The sequence below is a fragment of the Gopherus evgoodei genome, chromosome 9 (assembly GCF_007399415.2).
Source record: "Gopherus evgoodei ecotype Sinaloan lineage chromosome 9, rGopEvg1_v1.p, whole genome shotgun sequence".
Classification (NCBI taxonomy): Eukaryota; Metazoa; Chordata; order Testudines; family Testudinidae; genus Gopherus; species Gopherus evgoodei.
Window position 1 is genome coordinate 58531651 of NC_044330.1, and position 24075 is coordinate 58555725.

The following is a 24075-nucleotide window of genomic DNA, read 5'->3' on the forward strand; positions in this document are numbered from 1 at the left end:
CAGAAGCTGTTAGAGGGTCGCCGCCAACTTGGGCCTCTAGACGCAGGAATTAAAGGAGCCCACAGACTCTCTGATCTCTGCCCCATAGCCCCGGCCAGGGTAGCTTTGGTGCAACATGAGGGGGTCACAATACCTTTATACCCACCCTGCTCCCAGTTCCCTAGTGGTAGAGGCAGTCAGCCACAGAGAGAGACCAGATCAACCTGGGGCTACCCCTAAGAATAAAGACTCAGACTAGACCTGTTTGAGCATAAAATTTATTCATCCTCTGGTCTATAGGTGTGGGTTGCCAACTACTAGGCCTGTCAAGGTTCCTTCCCCACTCTGAACTCAAGAGAACTGAAGAATCAGGTTCTTAAAAGAAGAATTTTATTAAAAGAAAAGGTAAACTTCATCTCTGTAAAATCAGGATTGAAAATTACAGTGTAATCAGATTAAAAGAGCCCTTAGAAACCCCTGTAGCCTTAGGTTCAAAATTACAGCAAACAGAGGTAAACCCTCTAGCAAAAGGAACTTTTACAAGTTGAGAAAACAAAGAGAAAACTAACACGCCTTGTCTGGCTGTTAGTTACAAGTTTGAAATATGAGAGACTTGTGCAGAAAGATTTGGAGAACATGAATTGATGTCCGGTCCCTTTTAGTCCCAAGAGCGAACACCACCCAAAAACAAAGAGCACAAACAAAAGCCTCGCCCCACAGATTTGAAAGTATCTTGTCCCCTTATTGGTCCTTTGGGTCAGGTGTCAGCCAGGTTACCTGAGCTTCTTAACCCTTTACAGGTAAAAGGATTTTGGTGCCTCTGGCCAGGAGGGATTTTATAGAATTGTATACAGGAGAGTGGTTACCTTTCCCTTTAGAGTTATGACATGGCCCCCAAACCACGGATAGTGTTGGACAGCTGGTTCCACACTGATTTCTTCCTGGAGTTCTAGGAGAAAACAGAGTTAATAAGACACATTAGACATGCTACTGATTATATAAAAACTAACAATATGTCCCACATTCCAAGAACAATTTTTAATCAGTTGATTCTGGGAAACATTCATGGGAGAGCACATCAGCCGCTTTGTTAGAAGCTCCTGAAATGTGTTATGTTTCAAAATCAAAATCTTGGAGAGCTAAACTCCACTGAAGCAGTTTTTTATTGTTTCCCTTGGCAGTATGAAGCCACTTCAGCACAGCACGGTCAGTTTGTAGTTGGAAACGCCATCCCCAAACGTATGGGCGTAGCTTTTCCAAGGTGTACACAATGGCATAGTGTTCCTTTTCACTGATTGACCAGTGGCTTTCCCTCTCAGACAGTTTCTTCCTGAGAAACACTACAGGATGGAATTCTTGATCCTGTCCTTCCTGCATTAAAACTGCTCCCACATCACGCTCGGACGCATCTGTGATTACTAGGAATGGTTTGTCAAAGTCTGGGGCCCTTAGCACAAGGTCAGACATGAGTGTCGCTTTAAGCTGATTAAAGGCCTTCTGACACTCTTCAGTCCACTGAACTGCATTTGTTTGTGTCTTTTTGGTTAGGCGTGTCAGGGAGGCAGCAATTTGGCTGTAGTGTGGTATAAATCACCTGTAATATCTGGCCAAGCCTAAGAAGGATTGGACCTGTTTCTTTGACTTTGGGACAGGCTACTTTTGGATAGCATTCACTTTGTCCTGTAGGGGGTTGATAGTTCTTTGACCCGCCTGGTGTCCAAGGTAAGTTACTCTGTTTAGGCCTGTTTTGACACTTTTTAGCCTTAACAGTTAGTCCTACCTCCCTTATGCGCTTGAAGACTTTTTGCAGATGTTTCAGGTGTTCTGCCCATGAATCAGAAAAGATGGCCACATCGTCGAGGTAGGCGTCAGCAGATTCTCCCAATCCTGCTAAGAGACCATCTTGAAGTTTTTGGAAGGTGGCAGGTGCATTTCGCAGCCCAAAAGGGAGCACATTAAAGGCATACAGTCCAACATGAGTGATGAAGGCTGACCTTTCCTTGGATTCATCTAGCGGTACTTGACGGTACCCCTTGGTTAAGTCTAAGGTAGAGATGAACTGGGCACATCCCAGTTTCTCCAATAGCTCATCTGTGCATGGCATTGAATTGTTGTTGGGACGAGTTACAGCATTTACTTACAGTAGTCCACACAAAAGCATATCTCCCCATCTGGTTTAGGAACTAGACCCACTGGAGATACCCATGCACTATTAGAGGGGCAGATAACACCCATCTGTAGCATGTCCTGGATCTCCAGTTCTATAGCAGTTTGAGCATGAGGAGACAGGTAAGGTTGGACTCTAATTGGGTGAGCAGTACCTGTGTCAATGGAGTGGTATGCCCATTCGGTCCGTCCTGGGGTGGCTGAGAACATCGGCCCAAAGCTAGTGCACAGCTCCTTGATCTGCTGTCACTGCATATGTCCAAGGGTCACGGAGAGATTCACCTCTTCCATGCCACCATCACTTTTTCCTTTGTAGTGTACACCTTCAGGCCATGCAGCGTCGTCTCCTCCCTCGGCTGTAAACTGACAAACCTTTAAGACCTGGTCTACGCTACGATTTTAGGTCGAATTTAGCAGCATTACCTCGATTTAAGCCTGGACTCATCCACATGACGAAGCCCTTTTCTTTGACTTAAAGAGCTCTTTAAATCGATTTCTTTATTCCACCTCCAACAAGGGAATTAGCGCTGAAATTGGCCTTGCTGGGTCGAATTTGCGGTAGTGTGGATGCAATTTGACGTTATTGGCCTCTGAGAGCTATCCCAGAGTGCCCCATTGTGACTGCTCTGGACAGTGCTCTCAACTCAGATGCACTGGCCAGGTTGACAGGAAAAGGCCCGCAAACTTTTGAATTTCATTTCCTGTTTGGCCAGCGTGGCAAGCTGATCAGCACAGGTGACCATGCGGAGCTTGTCAGCATGATGTGCACATTGCCCGGCCCATGCTTTGTGAGAAGTCTATGTCCTTATCACTCGTCACTGCGCTGCCGTCGCCTCCTTGCCTGGTTTTGCTTTTGCACCTTTTGATTCTGCACTGAAAAAGGGTGTGAAACAATTGTCTGTTGTTGCTCTGACAGAGGGAGGGGCGACTGATGACATGGCTTGCAGGGAATTAAAATCAAGAGAAGGGTGGCTTTGCATCAAGGAGAAACACAAACAACTGTCACACAGAATGGCCCCCTCAAGGATTGAACTTAAAACCCTGGGTTTAGCAGGCTCTTGATTTCACAAAACATCTATCTTTTACACCTTAAGCTGGCAGCAGACTCCTATGTCTGCCCAGGCACCCCAACCAACCTCACGAAGGTCGGCTAAAAGAGCACCCAGGAGTACGACAACACTGGCTACCAATCATAATGCACCAACTGCTGCCAAAAGGCAAAGAGCTGTTGCTGTGTAGCAATGCAGTCCTACGTCTGTCAGTGTCCAGGAGACGCACGGTGATGATGAGCTGAGCAGGCTCCATGCTTGCTGTGGTATGGTGTCTGCTCAGGTAACCCAGGAAAAAAGGCACGAAACAATTGTCTGCTATTGCTTTCATGGAGGGAGAGGGAGGGAGATGGGGCCTAATGACATGTACCCAGAACCATCCGCAACACTGATTTTGTGCCATCAGGCATTGGATCTCAACCCAGAATCCCAATGGTCAGCGGAGACTGCGGGAACTGTGGGTTAGCTACCCACAGCTACTCACAGTTCAATGCTCCAGAAGTCGATGCTACCCTCGGTACTGTGGACGCAGACTGCCAAGTTAATGCACTTAGAGCATTTTGTGTGGGGACACGCACAATTGACTGTATAAAAAGGATTTCTAAAACAACTTCTTTTATAAATTTGACCTAATTTTGTAGTGTAGACATACCCTAGTTCTCTGGAATAAAAGGACTTTCGAGAATTAACATGGTATGCTTTAGGTTTGAGGTGGGGGATGCTATGAGATAGTTAACAGCTCCCAGGTGCTCTTGGACCAGGAATGGCTCTCCCCGTGATGCTTCCATTTTATGGGCCTGGAGCGCCTTCAAGACCATAACCTGGTCCCCTACTTTGAAGGAACTCTGTCTGGCATATTTATCATACCAGGCTTTTTGCTCTTCCTGAGCCTCTTTTAGGTTTTCTCTAGCAAGGGCGAAAGAGTCTTGGAGGGTGTTTTGTAGTTTGCTTACAAAGTCCAGAATGTTAGTACCTGGAGAAGACGTAGAACCCTCCCATTGCTGCTTCACTAACTATAATGACCCTTTAACCTTGTGGACATACACAAGTTCAAATGGTGAAAATCCCAACATGGGATGTGGTACAGTCCTGTAGGCAAACAGCAACTGCTGCAACACTAGATTCCAATCATTGGAGTGCTCATTTACAAATTTACATGTCATGGCCCCCCAAAGTTCCATTAAAACTCTCCACCAGGTCATTCGTTTGATGTTGGTAAGGGGTGGCAACCAAGTAGCTCACCCCATGAGCTTCCCACAGGCTTTTCATGGTCCCTGACAGGAAATTAGTTCCCGTATCCGTAAGGATGTCTGAGGGCCAAACTACCCTGGCAAAAATGTCTTTTAGTGCCTGCCACACACTTTTAGCCCTGGTCTTGCTTAGAGCTACGGCTTCTGGCCATCAGGTAGCAAAATCCATGAAAGTCAGTATGTACTGCTTTCCTTTGGTTGTCTTCTTTGGGAAAGGACCCAGAATATCCACAGCTACTTGCTGAAATGGGACCTCAATTATGGGGAGTGGCTTTGACCTGGTCTTGGGGTTTTCCCACTCTTTGGCACACCTCACAAGACTGGACATAAGTAGAAACATCTTGCCTATTCCCTCCCAGTGGAATGACCTCCCCAAAGGATCTTTGGTCCAGCATGGCCAGTAGGATGATCATGGGCTAAGTTCAAGAGCTTTACCCGTACTTTGTTGGAACTACCATCGCTGAGGATCCCAATCATTCAGTCTACTCTCTTGAGTCAGAACTGCTGTAGAGCTCCCAGCACAGGCACACCCAACTACCAAAAAAGGCAAAAGCATTGCTTAGCTGTAGGAGAATGGTTAGAAGCTGGGAGCAGGTAAGAAGAATAATCAGTACAAAGCAGATCAGCAACCATGGTGTGTCTACTGCTAAATCGCATACCCTGGAAGCACAAAGACATGGGGACTGATTTCTGAGTCAGTCCCAGGAACGGGTACGTGGTAGGTTTCAGGGGAAAGAGCTAAGAGCCTGAACTGTGTACAGGTTACATCTCCCATTGGAGGTACGCTACCTTCCATGTCTCTTATGTTAGGATCTTGTTTTTAGTATTCCAATGGTAAAGTACGGGTTTTTTTAAAAAGACTATATGAAAATTGCACCTTCCTACTCAGCAGATCCCTACGTGTACCAGAGTCTTATCTGCTGACATTAGTGACATGCACACATTTGTACTGCCTTGTACTCCCATTAGCCCTGTGGATCCAGCACAAGGGAGAATGAGTGGGCTGACGCTTATTTCTTCTTGTGCCTCATCGACAGAATTGTTCACCAAGTTTCAGTTACACCTGTGCAAATCCTTTGAAGGCCCTGGGGTTGCACAAATGTAATTTGGTCTTTGATACGAGAGCAGGAAAGCACCCTGCTAGATTCAGATCCCAGAGAGCATTTACAAGGCTGATGATCAGGGGAAAAAATCTTTTTAGCTGTAAAGAGAGCACACTTGAGTTGGCTCTGATGGGAGGCCATAATGGTGGAACCCCTTGCTGCTATCTTTACAGAGGTGAACCTCACTAAATGTGAGTTATAACAAGACCATGAGTTTTGGGGGAGGGGGAAACAGAGACTTTCTGGCCCATTGGGCTTGGAGTAATGAGGTTTGGGCATGTTTTGAAAGCCTGGTTGGGGGAAGGCTCATGCTGATTTTGTACACTGTGGGCTGGATGGCAGGGTGGGGGCATTCCGTAAAACACATTCTGAAATAGTTCCTGGTTTTATTGTACCCTTCAAGCCCTACTCCTCTCCCCTGACATGCTGCTCCCTTGTGCCTCCTCTAGGCACTTCATGTGTTTAGCTCTTCAACCCAAATGCAATGCCAGAGCTGGGCTTTCTCTGGCTGTAGATAAGCAGCTGCAGTTTGGAGTGGCTTCTCTCTAATAGTGCTCCTGGACTAGGGACCCCCCCCCATCCTGTTATCCCATTTCACATTGGAGCAGGAGGCTTAACCCAGGATTTTTTGACCAACTCTGGCAGGGGAGTGCCTTGACCAACATGAGACTCCCTGGAGTTGCTGGGATTTCTGTATGTCGCAGCAAGACAGGGAAGGGTGCGAGCATAGTTCAGACACCTGCTACTGGAGTGAGGACGGTGAGGTCTGGCATTTTGGCAGAGCTAGGTAATGACAACTGGTGAAAAACCAGTTTAATTCCCTTGCAGCAAGTGAGTGTTATGGTTTACACACCCTTCTATGCTTCACAGTCTCCTTCAATCAACTTAAAGGAGGAAAGCTTTAGTTCTGTGTGACCCTGGCAGGAGGCCAAAGGGAGGGATTGATTGCTCACCTTCCTTTTGCCCACAATAGCCAATTAAAGTAGAGATTAGTAAATAGAAAATAAAAGGAAATAATCTTGTACTGTGTATAGTCAGCCTGTGGAATTCACCAGTGCTGGGGGTCACAGACTCAAATACCGTGGCTGGAAAGGGCTTGATAAATTTGACCCATAACAGTATCTATTGTGATGCAAGCCAAGATAGTGGCAATCAAGTCATATGCTTTAGTCATGCTGTCAATGTCTGCCTGGGTCAGGAAGGAATTGCTGCCCAACTTGGCACCCCACCATATTGCATAACTGGCTGCTGGCTGCATTTTATAGCATTAGGGACTTACTGCCTGCTCAGCACAAGCCTTCTTGTGTTTTGCTGATCTCGCTGAAAATGATCTGCTTTGGAACTCACCAAAGATATATTTCTTTCCTGGCCTACCGATGTCTCTTAGGAGGAATATTTTGCCAAGACCTCTGTCATAAATATAAAGGGAAGGGTAACAATCTTTATGTATGCATAATATAAAATCCCTCCTGGCCAGAGGTACAGACAGAGGTACAGAATCATTTTACCTGTAAGTGGTTAGTCAGTTCAATTAGTTGGCACCTGACCAGAAGGGCCAATGGGAAAAGAAGATACTTTCAAATCTGGGAGGAGGGGGGTAGGTTTTGTATGTTTTCTCTTTGTTTGTTCCCTCTGGATAGTGAGAGAGAGAGAGACCAAGCAGCTAATCTATCTCTTGAAAAGATACCTTGAAATTATACATCTAAAATTACAGAGGGGCTGCTTTTACATTTTTCTTTATTATAAAGTTCTTCTTTTAAGAAACTGATTGATTTTTAGTGTCCTAAAAATAAAGGATCTGGTCTGTACTTTTATTAAAGGCAATTGGTTTGTATATTATTCTCAAGCCTCCCCAGAAAAGGGGGTGAAGGGGATTGGGGGGATATTTTGGGAAAATAGGAACTCCAAAGGATCCTTTTCCTGAATCTTCGTCTAAATCACTTGGTGGTGGCAGCGATACCATTCAAGGATAAGGAAATGCCTTGGGGAAGTTTTAACCTAAGCTGCTAGAAATAAGTTTAGGGGATCTTTCATGCGGGTCCCCACATCTGTACCCCAGAGTTCATAGTGGGGAGGGAACTCTGACAGCCTCCATCAATCAGTAGCTAGATTGTGCAATATCACCATGGGGCCAGCTCATGCCATGTCTTAAAGGAGATGTAGCCAGCATCCATTCTGGATGAAATCAGATACTCCAGGCTGAGATTTACCTAAGAACACTGTTCCATGAATGGAACTAGGGTCCGGTCAAACCAGAAAGCCCTTCTCTGCTGCAGGAATGTGCATGTGTTGCCATAGAAATGTTGCGTTGTTGAAACATGTCACGATAATTCCACTCACATTTGGGCTGAGTGACTTGGTTTCCCTGGCACACTTGCTATGTTGGCATTAATCATTCCATTGTCTATTGGCTTACAAAGCTACTCCAGAAATGCAGCAGCTGTGCAGGGGCTTTTAGATGGGCCCTGCTGGCCTTCCTTGCATATACTAACGTTATCACACATGGAGCCTGATTGTACATCACAGAAGCTTTTCCAGTGACTTCAGTTGGCCCAGGATCTGCTCCTGTCAGTGTTCCTCTCACAGAGAGTTAACCTGCTTCCTCTAGAAACTTGTTTCAAAAGTTGACTTAGCTCACAACTGAACATGAGTTCCGCCTTGAAGTAATAGCACATCTATGGGTACTGAATCTGGGAACCTTTGCCTGGAAAAGCATGAGCCTCAACTGCTTGTACTAAAGGACTGGTTCTGTTAGTTCTGGGGCAATAGCAGGCTCATAAACCCCTATACAGTGTTTAGCAATTATAGGGGACAAAGAGCCTGGCTTACATGAGTGCCTGGATATTTGCCCCTCTATATAACTACATGCTGGGCAGCCTCTGATCAAGAAAGGCCCAGAGGTGCTGCAGCTCACCAATTGGGGGACTGGCACAAGGTAGTGTGGGAAGTATCCATAACACTTGCTAGCATTAATTCCTGCCTCTGGCCGCTGCTACTATTTTCACATGCACTTTCATTTAAAAAAATTAAACACCTGTAATTAGGAGGGAGAAAAATCCTAATCAGGGTTCGTGGGTGTGCTTGCTATGGGTAACATTCAGCCCAGCTTTGGGAGGGAGTGTTTAACACTGCAATGTGTCTGAGAGCTTAATTCAAATAAACCACAACGAGGGGTTTGGCAAATCAAGTATTTCAATGAGCTGAATATTCCTAACCTGACCAATACAAAACAGTGGTGACATGATGATTAGTATCTGAACAGCATGTGGAAACCAAAGGTCAAGATAAGTACTCTGTACCAGTAGCCAAGATTATTCTATTAGTGATTGACAGTGCAGTGGAACTGCTTTACTGCCAAAAGAAATGGGTGAAGGGGGGAATCTCCCAAATGGGGAGTAAGAGACAAGAACCCAAATGTGAACCAAAACCTGCCCCATGGGCCAGAACAATAAGCTACTCATATTTATCAGGAAGTAGTTGAATGGAAACAATACTTCACTTTAGCACATTAACAGCAGGTGGCCCTGCCACAAGAGCAGCAGGAAGACATGCTGTTGTTGCGTTCTGACCTGTCCCGAAAACTGCTTGTTATTCCCATGGGAGGGCAAGGTTAGTTCATTCATCCAGAGAAACTCAGCTAGCATAGAGCTTCTGACTTCTGCCATGGACCCGCTCTTTTCTCTTATGCTCAGTTTCCAGCAGTGTTGATTGATGTATACAGAGGTCAAGTGACTTGTTCCAATGTCATACAAGGAGGCCAGTGGTCGTAGGAAGAATTGGACCCTTCCTAGGGCTACCTTTGCACCAGATATAAATACAAATCAATGGAAGAAAGCCTGTTTACATTTGTTGTGGCTTCAGCTCTTCATTCTCAGTGCCTTTCTGGCATCATTGTGGGCTAAACCAGTTGCAAAGAAATGCTGGGTTTCTCATGTCCCGGTGATGAAGATTCAGTAGTTTATAACCAAATGTGAGCACTTAGACATTGTGTCAATCCATGGACAATGCCATTGCTACCTGTGATGGGGGCAGGGCCATGGTTTTGACACTAGATATCTGAAGAAGAGATTATATGTAGGGCTTCTGGGTTTAGGTTTTTAACTAATAAACACTGATTTAAAAAAAACCTCCCCATTAAAAAAAAAGCAAAAGAAATTGGTGTTTAGCCAATCAACACCGACCAGACACCAGTTACTCAGTTTGTGTTCCTTTCACCCATTTCCCAGTGCAGTTTTGTTATATAGGCGATGTTCCTGCACCCTGACTTGTACCTAAGGGCTTGTCTACATGGAGTTGGAATGCGGGCTAGGGAGCTTTGATTTCTAAAGCACACTAATGTGTTGTGCCTGATTCTCCTGGTGTTGTGCATTAACATGTGCACTAAAGTTTACCTAGAGTGCTTTACTGTAGTGCTGTTTGACACAGTATGTTAACGTGCCCTAGGGAATGATGCACTACATGCTAAACCAAGGTTTCAATAACATGGATACAAAGCTTAAACTAACCTGTATGTGTGGGTATATATATAATAAAAATTAACACAGATCCTACTTAGACAAGAATTTTGTGTAGTACCCAAACAGTCTTCCCATTACAGTGTCAAAGCAAGAGCCTTGAAACCTGCCATTTCTGAACATCTACAAAAATTGCTAAAAGTAACTCCCCCAAATGAAATTAATGAATCCTGAAAAACAGAAGGCCTAGTTCTATGTTATGTCTGAATTTGCCAATTGGGGAGCACAGTATGACTGCCTTGGCACCTCTTCAGGTATATCTATCTATACTGCAACTAGTAGCAAGCCTCCCAGCCCAGGGCGCCAGACCTGCTGGAGCTAGGGTGTTAAAAATAGCAGAGTGGATGTTGTAGCATAAGCAGTATCTCAGGATAGCGACCCCCCTATGTTTATATACTGCCCCCAATTGCTATGGTCTCTGATGTGGTGCCAGTTCTTGACTAACGCATGGGAAGACTGATAAAGCCAAGAGTTCAAAAATCACAAGACAGATCAAATTAACCCCAGGAGGTCTATTTCCAAGCTGATGAGCTCCTGACCTGGTGCAGGTACAAATATATATGATGGCATCATGCTGAAAAGTCCAGGATACTTACAAGCGTACTTCCTATGGGGTCAAGCAACGATGCACTCCCTTTTTCAATGGGAAATGCTACCCCAGTCTTGACCACTTCCCCCTCAGCCAAACCTGGACAGATATTTACCTGCCCCCAGATCCAGCTCAGCACTTTGTTTGTCTTAGACTTGCTATGATCCAACTGCCTTAGGCCTTGCACTAGAGCAAGCTGCCTTCTTTGCAGTGTCATGTGCCATTGGGGTTAGAGAAGGGAGTGTGCTGTGAGGATGAAAGTTTCTTTCAACCCCTTGCCAACCTCCGAGGACAACCAGTGGAGTAATGGTTTCTTCTTGGTGCTTTTTCTTGTCTAGCTGGCCTGGTTGGTGGATGAGACACATGCACACAACCCGTTCAACAAGAAGTCCGGTTGTGCCACCAGCATGATACTCAGAGCACCAATCCAAGTGTCCTGTCAGCCTGGCTCCACCCTAGAACAGCAGTGGTTGGAACAGTGTATTTGCTTTGCTTCTGGCTGCTATTTGTTAGCCAGATCATTCTCGTAATAATCTGAGCACCACTCAGCGTCACCAGGGTATGCGAAGAATGCGGAGGGAGAAGGGCACCTCCTTGGTGAGAGGCAGGGAGACTGCATCTGAACAGAGAAACCTGTTTGATCTTCCCCTGAAGGGCAAGACACACCCATATCTCCTCCTCAGAACAAGGCTTGGCTTTTGGAAGCCAGCCCTAGCAGGTAACCCACTGCAGCTGCTGGGGAGTGCAAAGAAGAGACCTGCAGGGAGCTGAGGGAGACAACTCCAGCCACTTCACATACCATTCTCAAGTTCGTCTTTGGGGGAAACCTGAGCTGAAGAGCTGCCACAGGTAGGGCCACTCATGCTTCTCGGGGCATCTGGAGAGAGCGAGACAGAGCCTCTGTCTTTCTGTTCTCCCCTTCTCTCCCATGCTCACTGTAAGAAAAGGCTGTTTATAACCTGCCAGTGCTGGGATTCAGCCAAAGGATTTTGCTGTTAGCAGAGCTGGGCCTGAATCAAAATCCCAGCTCTCAGCGTGCTGCGGAGCATGCAGGACCTGTATCTGAAATCCCTCTATAATGGACGGTAATAGCCTGGGTCCCAGTGCTGCTGGGCTACCAGAGTGCTGGGTGTGGTATGAGAACCTGAGTGGACCAGAATGTTAGGAGGGGCCAGATCTGGATCATTATATACTGAGTAAGAACTGGTCTCTTCTTTGTATGTATTAACTTGATGGACTGGAGAGCAAGAGAGTGATGATGGAGGGCTAGGAGACTTATGAAACTTCTGGCAAACCCTTTCTCCTGCAGAGGCTTATTTGCTTATCTCTGAATTAGAATGTGAATTAATGCTTTTGGAAGGGAGGTATGGGACTGACAGCACAGGTAGGGCCGGTCTAGTGTAGGCAGGCACCTCTGTCAACCCCAACTTCTCCACTGCACCTCAAATCCTGGTACATCCTTTCCACTCCACCTGCTGGTCTAGTTCTAGGTCTCTGCCTAACAGAAACTTGGCCATCTCAGCAAGTGATGTGGTGGCTAAGAAATGTGATGCAGCCGTGCCCAGCTCATTTCACTTGTGAGCCAAGGTAACATACAGACCTAGCTCTCCAAAGGCAAAAGGCTCCTGAGGAGAACAGCTCAGGAGTATTAATTGAGTTTATTTTTTATGCCTGCAAAACAACTGTAAATGAAAACTAAGCTTGTCAAATGTGTCCTCAAAAATTGTGGCTTTTCATTAAAAAAAAAACAAACCCAAAAATCTGAAACCCAATTTTTTGTTCAGTTTTTAACAAATTTTCATGTCTTTTTTTTATGAAACCTTGAAAATTTTTGACAAAAATTGATTTTTTTTACAAAAAAATTCCATTTTGTTAAAAAGAAAGCTGTTTTCCATTGCAAAAGTTGAACATTTTCAGTTGAAAATAGAGCTGTTCATGGTGCTTCATCGATGAGATGGCTGTAATGTGAACGTAAGGCTTGGCTGAGCCCTTGACTCCAGGGAAAATGGTGTCTTTACTTTTCTTTTTTTATATTGCGGTCAGGGCTCAAGCTGAAGGCTATGTGGGTATGGCGACCATAGCTCTCCTTTTTAAAATAAAGGAAGTACTTTAATAATAATTAGAAGTTAATTACTTGTAATTATAATAATTAAATGGTGGGCACAGTGTTGCGAAATGTGTTTTAGAAATGTGTATCGTGATAATAGTAAGCTCACTGGATATGGGACTGTCAATTTCTGTTTGTATAGCACAATGGAGTCCCAGTCCGGTCAGTGACCCCAGATGCTGTTGAGATATATGTGTGTGCAATAATATTACACATGCGGAAAGGGGAGAGAGGGGTCAAGAAAATGTTTCCTTTGTTAATGCTTTAACTCTGTGATTGTCAACAACAAAAATGTCAGAACTCGTAGCACCCATCTCCTGGAAGGGTTCTTAGGTTGGGATTTTGCCCACTCTTTTGTGTTATAATACAAAACACTGACTGGTGCTCAGAAGGCAGTTCTGTGCAAGCCTTTGTCTGCTCTGGGTTGATCCTGAGATGCTGATGCCATAGAACTTCATATAGATTTGCCACCCTGGCTCATCCCAAGTCTGGGATTGTGTCTCTGGCACTGACAGGATCAGAGACTAGCAAAACCAGTAAATGCCTCAAGCCAGATGAGCATCTGTTTGGTTGCAAGCCTGGGTCCTGCACAGGCAGGCAGGCAGGGCAGTCTTCACCCCCTCACCCTGTCTCACCCATGAGTCTCAATCCTGACCTGTAGAGCCCACTCCCACCCCAGTTGAGACAGAAGTTCATTTGTGGGACCTATTCCTCCTTTAGTTCTGCTGCAGCAGCCCATGTTGGTGGGCTTTGTGATGTGAACATCTGTTCACAAGCAACTGAACTAAGTCCTCAAACTCATTTCATTCCATTTCTCTGTTGTCCTGAGCTGGATCTGAAAGGGTGCTGAAGAGGGGAAAGGTTTCATCTCCCATCACCAGTCTCTGGAACCAGCTAAGCAAACACTTACAAAAATTAAACTGATCAGTGCTTGTGTAAGGAGACTCTTGTCCCCTTACTAATATTCAGTGGGGGTGTTTTGGTTGGCTAGCTCCCAGCACTAAAAGGGGGGGGTCGATAGGAAATCAGGACCCTGAGACTGACAGTCCCCAGGAACAATGGCGAGAGGCCAACGCTCCTGGTCAGCCTGATTGACAGGGTGGGCAGGCTAATCAAGGAGACAGAAGGCCAGGGTGGGTCCCGTCCTCCATTTGAGCTGGAATTGCCTGGGTCAGACAGAGTGGGGCGAGATAAGGAGAAAGCAGGGGCCCAAGCTAAGCTGGAGAGCAGAGCCGTGCCAGATCCAGAGGGGCCAGAGCTGCAGCCAGAGAGCCAGAGACAGCCCAAGGAGAGCAGATCCAATGCTGGGTGGAGAGCTGCAGCCACAGAGCCAGAGACAGCCCAGGGAGAGCAGATCCTGTGCTGGGAGCAGAGCTGCAGACATAGAGCCAGAGACACCCCAGGGAGAGCAGATCCAATGCTGGGCAGAGAGCTGCAGCCATAGAGCCAGAGACCCAGCCCAGGGAGAGCAGATCCTGTGCTGGGAGCAGAGCTGCAACCACAGAGCCTGGTGTGGTGAGCAACTGGGGCCAGCCAAGGGCGGGGGGGACCTTGGGCAAAGGGCCCGGTGCAGAAAGACACCCCCAGATAAGGGTCATTGCAGGCCACGCTGGGAGAAGGTTCTTAACCTGATGGATGGCTGACGCTGGGAAGAAGGGTCCCACCACCCAAAGCCCAGAGATGTGGGACCACCACCATTGCAAGTGTCCAACCCGCAGCATCCCTGCAGCACAGCCAGGGCCTGAGACGGAGGCCTGGGACCTACAAGGAACAGACTGTGAACTGCCTTGATGTCCAGAGACACTCTTTGTAATGTTCCCTGCCACAGAGCAGGGTGATGTGTTTTCCTGTAACCTTTCCCATTTTTCCTTATTCTTTTTTAAAATGAATTGTTAATTAAACAACTTGTATTTGCTTTAAATTGTATGGAATTATCAGTGGGTCAGGGAGGTGCCCAGTGCAGAGAGGGTACCCCGGATTGGGCACAGAGCACAGGTAACATGCAGTGACCAGAGGCAGGGACAAGGTCGGGTGGCAGAAATGAGTCAGGGGGTATGTAATGAAAGCATGCTCGGGCCACTAGCTGCAGAACTTCCTTTCCTTGGCTGTCCCCCTTTCCCATCTGTTTCTTTAACTACTCAGTTCTTTTCACAAGGGCTGAGTCTGATATATGCTGTTAAATTTCTCACACAGAAGTTTCTCTCTTGCTGATTGTATCTTGTTGTCTGAACCAAGGATGTGTAAATTGCTTCATTGTTATGTAGCCACAATGGTTTTAAGAAAGGAGCCCAATGACTCTGCATGCGAATATTGGGTTAAAATATGATCCATTACACTTTTGATTCACTACCAATCCTGAACTTTCTTGCTGCAACTGCTGCCTCTGTTGTACTGATTGCCCAAAGTCCCAAATGTAAACCTTGTGGCTGTGCGTCCTGTGTATGCTCTTTTCATCTGAGAGTGATGGTGTCTAGAGCAGAGACTCACAAGTTTTGCTCTGTGGCTCATTCCCTGATACTGAACAGAATGAGGGATTTTGAGAACTAAGCAGTGAGGAATGGGAGGGTTGCAACAGATTATGGGGGACTACAAATGTAGAAAGTCTAGATGAGAGTGAGCATCACAGGATTAAAACAAGGGAACCAGAGTGGGGCACTGACCGGAGAACCCCAGACAGCATCTTTCACTCCACGTGAAAGGTGCCAGCTGGATAGCTCTGGATAGTGAAGTATCCTATTTATCCTGGTCACTTGGTAGTTGGTGACCTGTTCAGATGAGCACAGTCAGCTCAGTTCCTGGACAGATGTGAGCATGCATTTTGTGATGTAGACCCTGTAGGTGGATTTTCAAAAGTGCTCAGCGTTGGCCTAACTCTGCTTCTGGTGAAACCAATGAGAATTTTACCAATGGCATAGATAGTCTGCTGCTGTGTGCTGCTGAGACACCACTTGTCTATTAGGAACTGGAGAGGGGCCATCATCTCAGTCCATAGAAGACCCTGAACTGTAATCAGTTTTTGGTCACTATTAGCCTAGGCTGGATTCATGTCAGGGACAATGCCAAGATGCATTGATTCCATTCAGAAAAGAGAGGGTTAACACTTCAGGAGCAAAGGAAAGACACCTGCTGTTTGGCTGAAGTGCAGAGTGTGGCAGGGAAACTTGTCCATGAGGGGAGCAGAGCTGAGGTCAGCTAGGGGAAGTAGGTACTTCCGCAGCACTCTGTGAAAAGACATGCTCAAGGCATCCAGCCTAGGTCCCAGGGTGGAAATACTAACTAGGACAGCTCACTTCTGATGGACTCGCACTTTGTCCCTAAGCCTTGTGGTTAAGCTCAGGCTGAATCAAACTTTTAGAGCGCCTAGTTTAAGTTCTAGGTGAGAGAGGCTGTTGTTCTCTTTTGTCTACACTAGAACTGGAAGGTATAAATTATAGCTCAAGGAGACAGAAGCACTAGCATCCTAAAAATAGAAATGTAGCCACAGCAGGAGGGGTTGGCCGCCCTGAGTACCGACCTATGGGCTTAGGCTCCAGGCAGCTAGCCCTTCCTGCTGCTTGCACGGCTGTAGTTTTCTGTTTTCAGTGTGGTAGCTCACTCAGAGCATGCATATGTCACCTCAGCTATGGGACCTGAGCGGTGACTGAGAAGCAAACTGGTCCACTACCTTCCCAGAGCTAGTCCGGCCTTTACCTCTTTTCTGCCTCTCAGAGAGAATTACCATACTGAAATGGGCACCAGCCGGGCCATGTCAACAGCATCATAAAAGGCAGGTTTGTAGGAGAGAGGGGTATGAACCCCCATGCCACCCCAGATGCTGAGGCAATGCCATTCTGTGTTACATGGTCTCCAGGACAGAGCGCTAGCAGCAGCACCCTGATCACTAGAGTTGCTGTAGCACAGAAAAGGTTGCAGGCTCAGCTGGCAGCAGTTAATCACTTTCTATTGGGGGATTAGGACACTTGGGTGGTAATAGGTGGGTTAATGATATGATAGCTGTAATTGGAAGGATGTAAGGGGAAGACAGGAAGTTGTGGGAAGGGTACAACGTGGAAGGATTCTGCTACAATATTTTGTTTTGTTTGTGAGAGAGCTGAGAAATAAATGTATAAGTAGTGAAAGGGCAACAACCTGGTGTGTTTTTGACTGAGGCAGGGCAGTCCTTAGGATTTATGGGGCCCTAAGCAGTACTATTAAAGGTGCCTCTATGCCTGACTTGGGGCACAGCCACCACCCCCACCTGCAGACCCCCCCATTGCTGACACACACCGAGCAGCAGCCTGGGCTCACAGCCCCGGAGGAGGGATGAGGCAGGAAAGAGGATACCAAGCCGCCCGGTAGAGATCCACAGTTCCTCACAGACCCTCATACCCTCTCCCTCATGCGCATTCAGGTCTGTGAATATGGCCCCTGCCTTCTGCCTAGTAAGGAGACTGCAGCGTGTGCTGGGTGTGGGGGAGCCGAACCGCTCTTACTGGCCTGGTCATAGGTGTGGACTCTGTGGGTGGGTGCTCTGGCGCTGGAGCACCCACAGGGAAAATTTTAATGGGTATGGAGCACCCACTGATGCCAAGCTCCCCCCCTCTCTCGGAGGAGGAGTTGGGGTGGGGGTGGAGCAGGGGCAGGAAGAGGCGGGGCAGGGACTTGGGTGAAGTGGGGATGGGGAGTGGAATGGAGGCGGGCAGGTCGAGCACCCCCTGGCAAGATGAGAAGTGGATGCCAGTGATCCTGGTGGTGCCCCAAATTTTTGGGTGCCCAACCCCAGGGCCGCCTGGGGGGGGGGCAAGTGGGGCAATTTGTCCCAGGCCCCGCAGGGGTCCCCACGAGAATATAGCATTCTATAGTATTGCAACATTTTTTTTATGGAAGAGGCCCCCGATATTGCTTTGCCCCAGGCCCCCTGAATCCTCTGGGCGGCCCTGCCCGATCCAGCTGTATATACTGCTTATGCTTAAAAACAGTCCTGAACTGAGGGACCATGGAAACAGACTAGGCAGTGCAGCACACTGGGTTGCTGAAGAAGCACCTGTAACATCCTCTTAAAGCCACCTTTGTGCAGGGTATTGAATTGGCTCTGAGCAAAAATAATTAGCTGTGCTTTTCTGACAGAGACAAGTACTGCACTGTCCCAAAAGCTCTCTGGGGAGGCGTTGTCTTACCATGGCAGGTGGCAGTGCTGGAAAGGGCAGTTTCTCAGAACAATGAATCAGATGTGTTTTAGCAGGTAGCAGGCTGCACAGTACTGAGTTGTGTGCTGGGCCTGTTCTTTAACTTCCTTTTCGTTCATCTTGGAAAGTGCTTGTGGGCCTGATATTTCTCTCCTTTCAGTGGAGTAAATCAAGAGTTACCATCATTGACGTTAATGAGATTACACCAGTGCAAGGGCGACGAGAATCAGGTTCTCAGTCACTGAACAAAAAGCACAGCTTACTGAAGGCCCCTCCATAGATATTTCACAGGAGTTATTTTGACCTGCTCAGTAAATCATAGGCACCCACCCTACGCACCCAACTCACTAGGGCACTGGACTGGGCTGCAAGAGGCCTGAGTTCAGTTCCCAGCTCTGCTACTGCTTTGCTGGGTGACTTTGGGCCAATCACTTCCTTCTCTATGCCTCAGTTTCTCCATCTGAAAAATGAGGAAAATAGGGACCTCCATTGTGAAGTGCTTTGAGATCTATGGACAAAAAGTGCTATATAAGAGCTAGGTATTGTTCTTTTATTCCACAGACTTCATTTTAAGTCCTGTTATGTGGCCGTGCTTTTGACCTTGCGTGGAGCTATTTCTCACTGGGGTTACAGCCAAATACTTTAGTAACATAACCAGTTTGCTGAATCCTTTTGGTGGCAAACACAAAAGGATCTAAGCTGCAAAATTTGGATCAGGATTTCAAAACCATGTCTGGAAATGTTCAGCAGCTGCAGGGTTTTGCGTGAGGCTATTTGCAAAGTTTAGCTCTATCTACCCATGAGAGTTTGGCTTCAGATTTTGAGCTATACAGTCATTAAATTTCAGAGGTGTTTGTGTAACAATCCTTATGTTCAGCACTGCTCCCAAAGAGCTTGTCTTATAGTGTAACATGGACAAAGGCTAGGAAACAGTGCTATAACAGACAAGGAGATTTGCTGCATGCCTGTAGTAGTCACATGCTGAGTTATTATTGATTGTATTACTGTTGAATCTAGGAGCCCAGTCATGGACCAGGACCCACATGGTGCTAGCTGCTGTACAGACAAAAAAAGACAATCCCTTCACCAAGGCCTAGATCCTTGAAGATAATGAGAATGAGGCACCTAAATGGAATCAAGAGCTAACACTCTACGTAGAAGACAAGAGACAGCTAGAGGGGGGCAGACAGGGAATACAAAGAAACAAGGAAGCAAAGTGGTCAGCATGACAGTCAGTGGTCTCTGCATACCAGCAGCCTAAATGTTATCAAGGGTTTGGTTTTTTTGCAGGCAACCTGCTGTTGCTGCTGCTGTTGATTTTAATTGGGAGGTGCAAAGGCAGGGGTATGGGAGTGGGAGAAGGGACTCTGAGGGTAGAGGGGAGGTAGGTGGTGAAGAGCGCAGGGGGTGGTGAGGCTGGCAGCAGAGTAGAGTTCAAGAGGGGCAGGGAGGTAGATTGAGCAAATAATTCAGAATGCTCAGTTAAAACCAGTAGTTAGGCCAAGTGTAGGCACCCAAACTGGAAAATAGCCAGGGCACTGGGATTAATACCCCTTCATGACAATTACTGGGGATCTGTAAAGAAAACGTGTGGTCAGCTGGAGGAGGGAGGGGCTCTCTCTCCTCTGAAAGGCAATTTAACTAAGAATTCTATCCACATAAAGTGCATTGTGGTGAAAGGGATTATGGAAGAGCAAGTGATATGGTGAAATGTCGAGGAAGTAACAGGCCCAGGAGCAGGAACTTTGCTGAAGCAACAGGTAAGGGCATGCAGGGTTTCTTGGCAGGCTCTGCAGACTTTTTGTGCAGAGAACATGTTCTGGGCCATGTCAATTTGCATAGTTCCCTGAAGGATTCCATAGACACTCCCTCGGGGAGTTGGGCTCTCTCAGTATCTGCCATCCTGCTCTGCACTGCACTCAGCCTTTAGAGCTAGAAAACAGAGACCAGAAAGATCTGCTGCAAAGTTTTCAGAGGGTGGCAAGATTTGAAGGCTGCCCAGCCAAGAGGAATCCTTGTTATTCAGTCAAGACCTGAAAATGTGACGCCTTGTGTGCAGTGCATGAATGTCAGTGATCTCATGGGGAAATGCATCCTCCGTTACACAAGAGGCAGCATGCTGGTTTGTTTTCACACCCACCCTAAAGGTGGTCGCATTTCAGTGGTGCTACAGGTGGTACTACCAAGCCTGTGAAGTGCTCTGAGATACAAAGTGCTATATAAAGCTGAAAATGATGTTATCAGTGTCAGGGGTTGGGTGAACTACGGTATAAATGGGATTCATTGCCATTTTTTTCTCCTGCCCTGAGGAATCACACTTGGGGCTGTGGTAGCTTTCTTACAGAGTTCTGTTTATCCTCCTGCTCCCCCAGAAATCACAAAACCCTTTCATCCTACCAGCAGATAGTAGAAATAGCAAGATGACCGATCGACTGACTGGGACAGTTTACAGCTTGCTAATAGTTCTTCCTCTCCTGTGCCCAATAAATATTGAGAGCAGACTGAAGGGCTCTGAAATAAGTCCTTACAATCTCCTGGGCACATCTCAATGTAAGAGTAGGTTTTGGAGTTGGTTTTGGAGTTGGTACTTACCAGGCATTCCCCTCCCGTAGAGACCCACAAAGATACTTCAGAGAAGCTGTTTTATTGCTCTGACTCAGTGGTGGACAAGCTGCAGCCCGCTTAAGTAATCCGCTGACGGGCTGCCAGACAGTTTGTTTACATTTGCATGGCTGCCCGCAGCTGCCAGTGGCCACGGTTTGCTGTTCCCGGCCAATGGGAGCTGCAGGAAGTGATGACCAGCACGTCCCTGCTGCCTACGCTGCTTCCTGCAGCTCCTATTGGCTGGGAATGGTGAACTGCAGCAACTGGGAGCTGCGGGAGGCTGTGCAAATGTAGACGAACTGTCTAGCAGCCCGCCGTGATTACCCTGGTGACCTGCATGTGGCCCACGGGCTGCAGGTTGCCCATCCCTGCTCTGACCCATGTAATGTGGATGTCTTGTCGTCTTTTCTTTTTTCCATTTCCCATCACAGCAGCCACCTCCCATCACTGTCCTCTGGACTTGTCTTGAGGCCCAGCCTCTCCCCTGATGCCACTTCAGTCTGTAACATGATGCCAATAGACATGTCCTTCTCCACATAACAACCTAAGCAATAGTATTTTCCTCAGCCTCCCATGGTCCATCCTGGACAACCAGGTACTCAAGAGCAAGTCGTGGCTGATTGCTGTTATGACTGTTTATTCTCACCACATGATTCATGCTTATATTCTGCCCTGTGACTATTTTTTTAGCAAGAGGCTCATGAGAATTTAATAACTTTCTACATTAGCTAACAACATCATTGAATCTGTGGGACAGCACTGCTGGAAGTACCCACAATGCAGTCAATGTGTCCACAAACGACATGCTGTTTTGGGTTCAGAATGGTTGCAATTTTGCCCTGTGTCACCCTAACAGTGATTTACACAGCTGTAGTCACAGTGCCTTTTGGGTACCTCGCCCACATTTCCTGGTAGTGCCACCAGAAGCTGTAACTTCTGGGAGATTTCAAAAGCTCTTCTAGGCTACCTAGAGTGGCACAAGAGAATTATGGGAGAAGAGGTCACACTGCCATAATTCCCTGGAAGAACTCTTGTAAATTCTCCGGTGCTGGCACTATTTCTAGTCCGTGGCCCAAAAGGGAGGCCAGAGGACATGCCCTGCTCTTGCTCCTCACTTAGTTGGGAGGGTTTTGCTGTTGAAAAGTAGTTATGAAAGGTGACTGTGGAAGATATTTCAGAAGAGCCTATGGAGAGCCAGAGATTGTCAAACTGCTCCCAGCACTCACGATCAGCACAGCATCCATCCCCACTGCCTAGCAGACCAGATGAGCCTCACTGATTGGAGCACAACTTTTGTGTCCAGACCATGAGCTCAGAATCTGGGGGGCACAAACCATACACAAAGCTGAGGGCAATATTGCAGCACCAGATGAGCATGGGATTTGCTGCACCAAACAAACAAACAGGGCCGGCGCTTCCATTTAGGTGACCTAGGCAGTCGCCTAGGGCACCAGGATTTGGGTGGGTGACAATTCAGCGGTGGGGGGTCCTTCTGCGCTCCAGGTCTTCGGCGGCAATTCTGCGGCGGGTCCTTCACTCACTCTGGGACCCACCGCCAAAGTGCTCCGAAGACCGGGAGCGAGGAAGGACCCCTGCCTAGGGTGCCAAAAACCCTGGCGCCGCTCCTGGGACGCCCCCACCTTGGATACCCATGTCCGACTGCTCGGGGATCGCATGGTGCGGAGCCTGTGGCTGAAGCCGGAATGCTGGGAGCGCTGTGCGGGCAGCCCTGAGGTGCAGCCCCTGCTGTGGGGCTTCCTGGAGGGCGCCGCAGGGCAGCTGCCACAGCTGCTGGTGATGCTGAGCCTGGTGGGGCAGCTGGCGCTCAGCACTGAGCTCTCTGCCAGCCCCGGCCGTGGCAAGGCACTGTTCTTTCTGCGCAGGGGGCCTGGGCCGCTGAGCGCCCCGCCTGGCCCCAGGGAGCTGCTCTACGGGGACCTGCCTGCCTCCTCCCTGGAGCACTTCGCCGCCCTGGTGGAGGAGGTAAGGGGGACGCATGCAGGGAGCCCCAGCGCGGGGGCGGCTGGATGGGAGCCCAGGAGCAGCCCCTTCCCCTCCGCGGTTCTGGGTCCTGGCAGCTGGCAGGGACCTACTCCCGCGGCTGCCCCCCTTCTGGCCTGGCTCCCAGTCTCTAGCAGCCCAGGGAGCCAGCGAGATGCCCAGCCTGGCCATGCTAGTGCCCCAGGTCCCTGGGCGGGCCTGGCACCAGTAGGGAAACTCTCTGGTTCCCACCTTAGTTCAGAGGTCTGTGACCCATCCCCACCCTCAAGGCTCTCTTCCCTGCTAAGGGGTTGTGTGCAATGTTAAGGTAACATCAAGGAGAACAAGTTGCTAAGGGACAACAATGCAAAACTGGAACACACAACACAGTGTAACACCATGTATGTTGGTACATCAGCCCCACACATCCCTGTTCCCAGATACCATCCATTCCCAGAGAAAAGCTGCTCTACTTATCCAAACTCACAGGCCACCCAGATACCCTTAACTCTGCCATCTGTAAGCCCCAGGCTAGCCCAGCAGGGAAGTGTTTACGAAATCAAAACATACCTGTAGACAGGGCCTGTTTAATGCCAGTGTTCCTATGGGATTAATCTGTGTTCATGGCTAGCTTGAACCTGGATTATTTCCATTTAGGACTTGTCAAGAATCACAACTAATATGTCCTTTTTGTTTGTAATCTTAATATTGTGAACTAGAATATGTTACCAGTATTTTTCCCAATAGAGGTGTCACCTAAAGAATTTTTTTTAAATAAACATTTATTCTGAATGTGTTCAGTAGGAATTTAAGATGGGAAATCTGCACAATGATAAGAGTATATGTGGAAGTAGGTGTAAATGTGGCAGTATTTTGGAGTTGGCATTGTTATATTAAGACATTGAACCTTCATCTCACAGTTGTAGGCTACCAACCAAGTTATTTTGATTTTGTGGGGTAGCATATTTGTTTATGTGGAGCAATATTACATCTCAATCTTTTTGATGGGTTCTGCAATTTGGTAAATCATAACTGCACAGATTGCAGTGTTTGTGTGCTGTGACTTTGTTTGTAAATGGTGACAGGTAGCATATGAGAGGACTTGTAAGCTCCAGCTGTTATGTAGAATTTTTTGGGGTGTAATGAATAGTTTTAGATTGATGTCACTGGGGCTCCTTTGGTCATGTGTCCTGAGCAGGATGCATGTGCTGATCTCTGCTATGCATATTTCTTTATGTAGCTTTTTGTTCAGGAAATGTAAGCATTGTTTCGTGGCATTCCACGGAGGGTAAAGTTAAGGATCTGACTGTGGTGACAGTAGCTGAGTAGGACTGGTTGGCTGGGGGAATGGGCAATGTGTGAGTGAGAGAGAGAAGAGGAGGGATGTAGGTGAATGGTTTTGTGCTGTGTTTCCTAGCGTTGTGTATTTGGGTTTTGCGTCGCTGTCTCTCAGCCACCTGAACTGTTTTTACAAAGTGTCTTTTGTGTTTGAATTTCCTGGTTTTCTTGAAAATAGAGATAGGCAGGCTCAAGGGGACTCAACCAAGGAGGTTCCTTCTCCTCCTCTGT

The 24075-nt window shown here is 47.4% G+C and overlaps 1 protein-coding gene across 4 annotated transcripts in view; it reads left to right on the forward strand.

The window, feature by feature from the left end:
- Positions 1–11243: 11243 nt before the first annotated feature.
- ZNF185 (zinc finger protein 185 with LIM domain) overlaps positions 11244–24075 on the forward strand; it is a 95269-nt gene continuing 82437 nt past the window's right edge. For all 4 annotated transcript variants that reach the window (XM_030576332.1, XM_030576333.1, XM_030576335.1 and 1 more), the window contains exon 1: positions 11244–11499. The gene's annotated coding sequence lies outside the window, so the exon portion shown is untranslated. The remainder of the gene's footprint in view (positions 11500–24075) is intronic.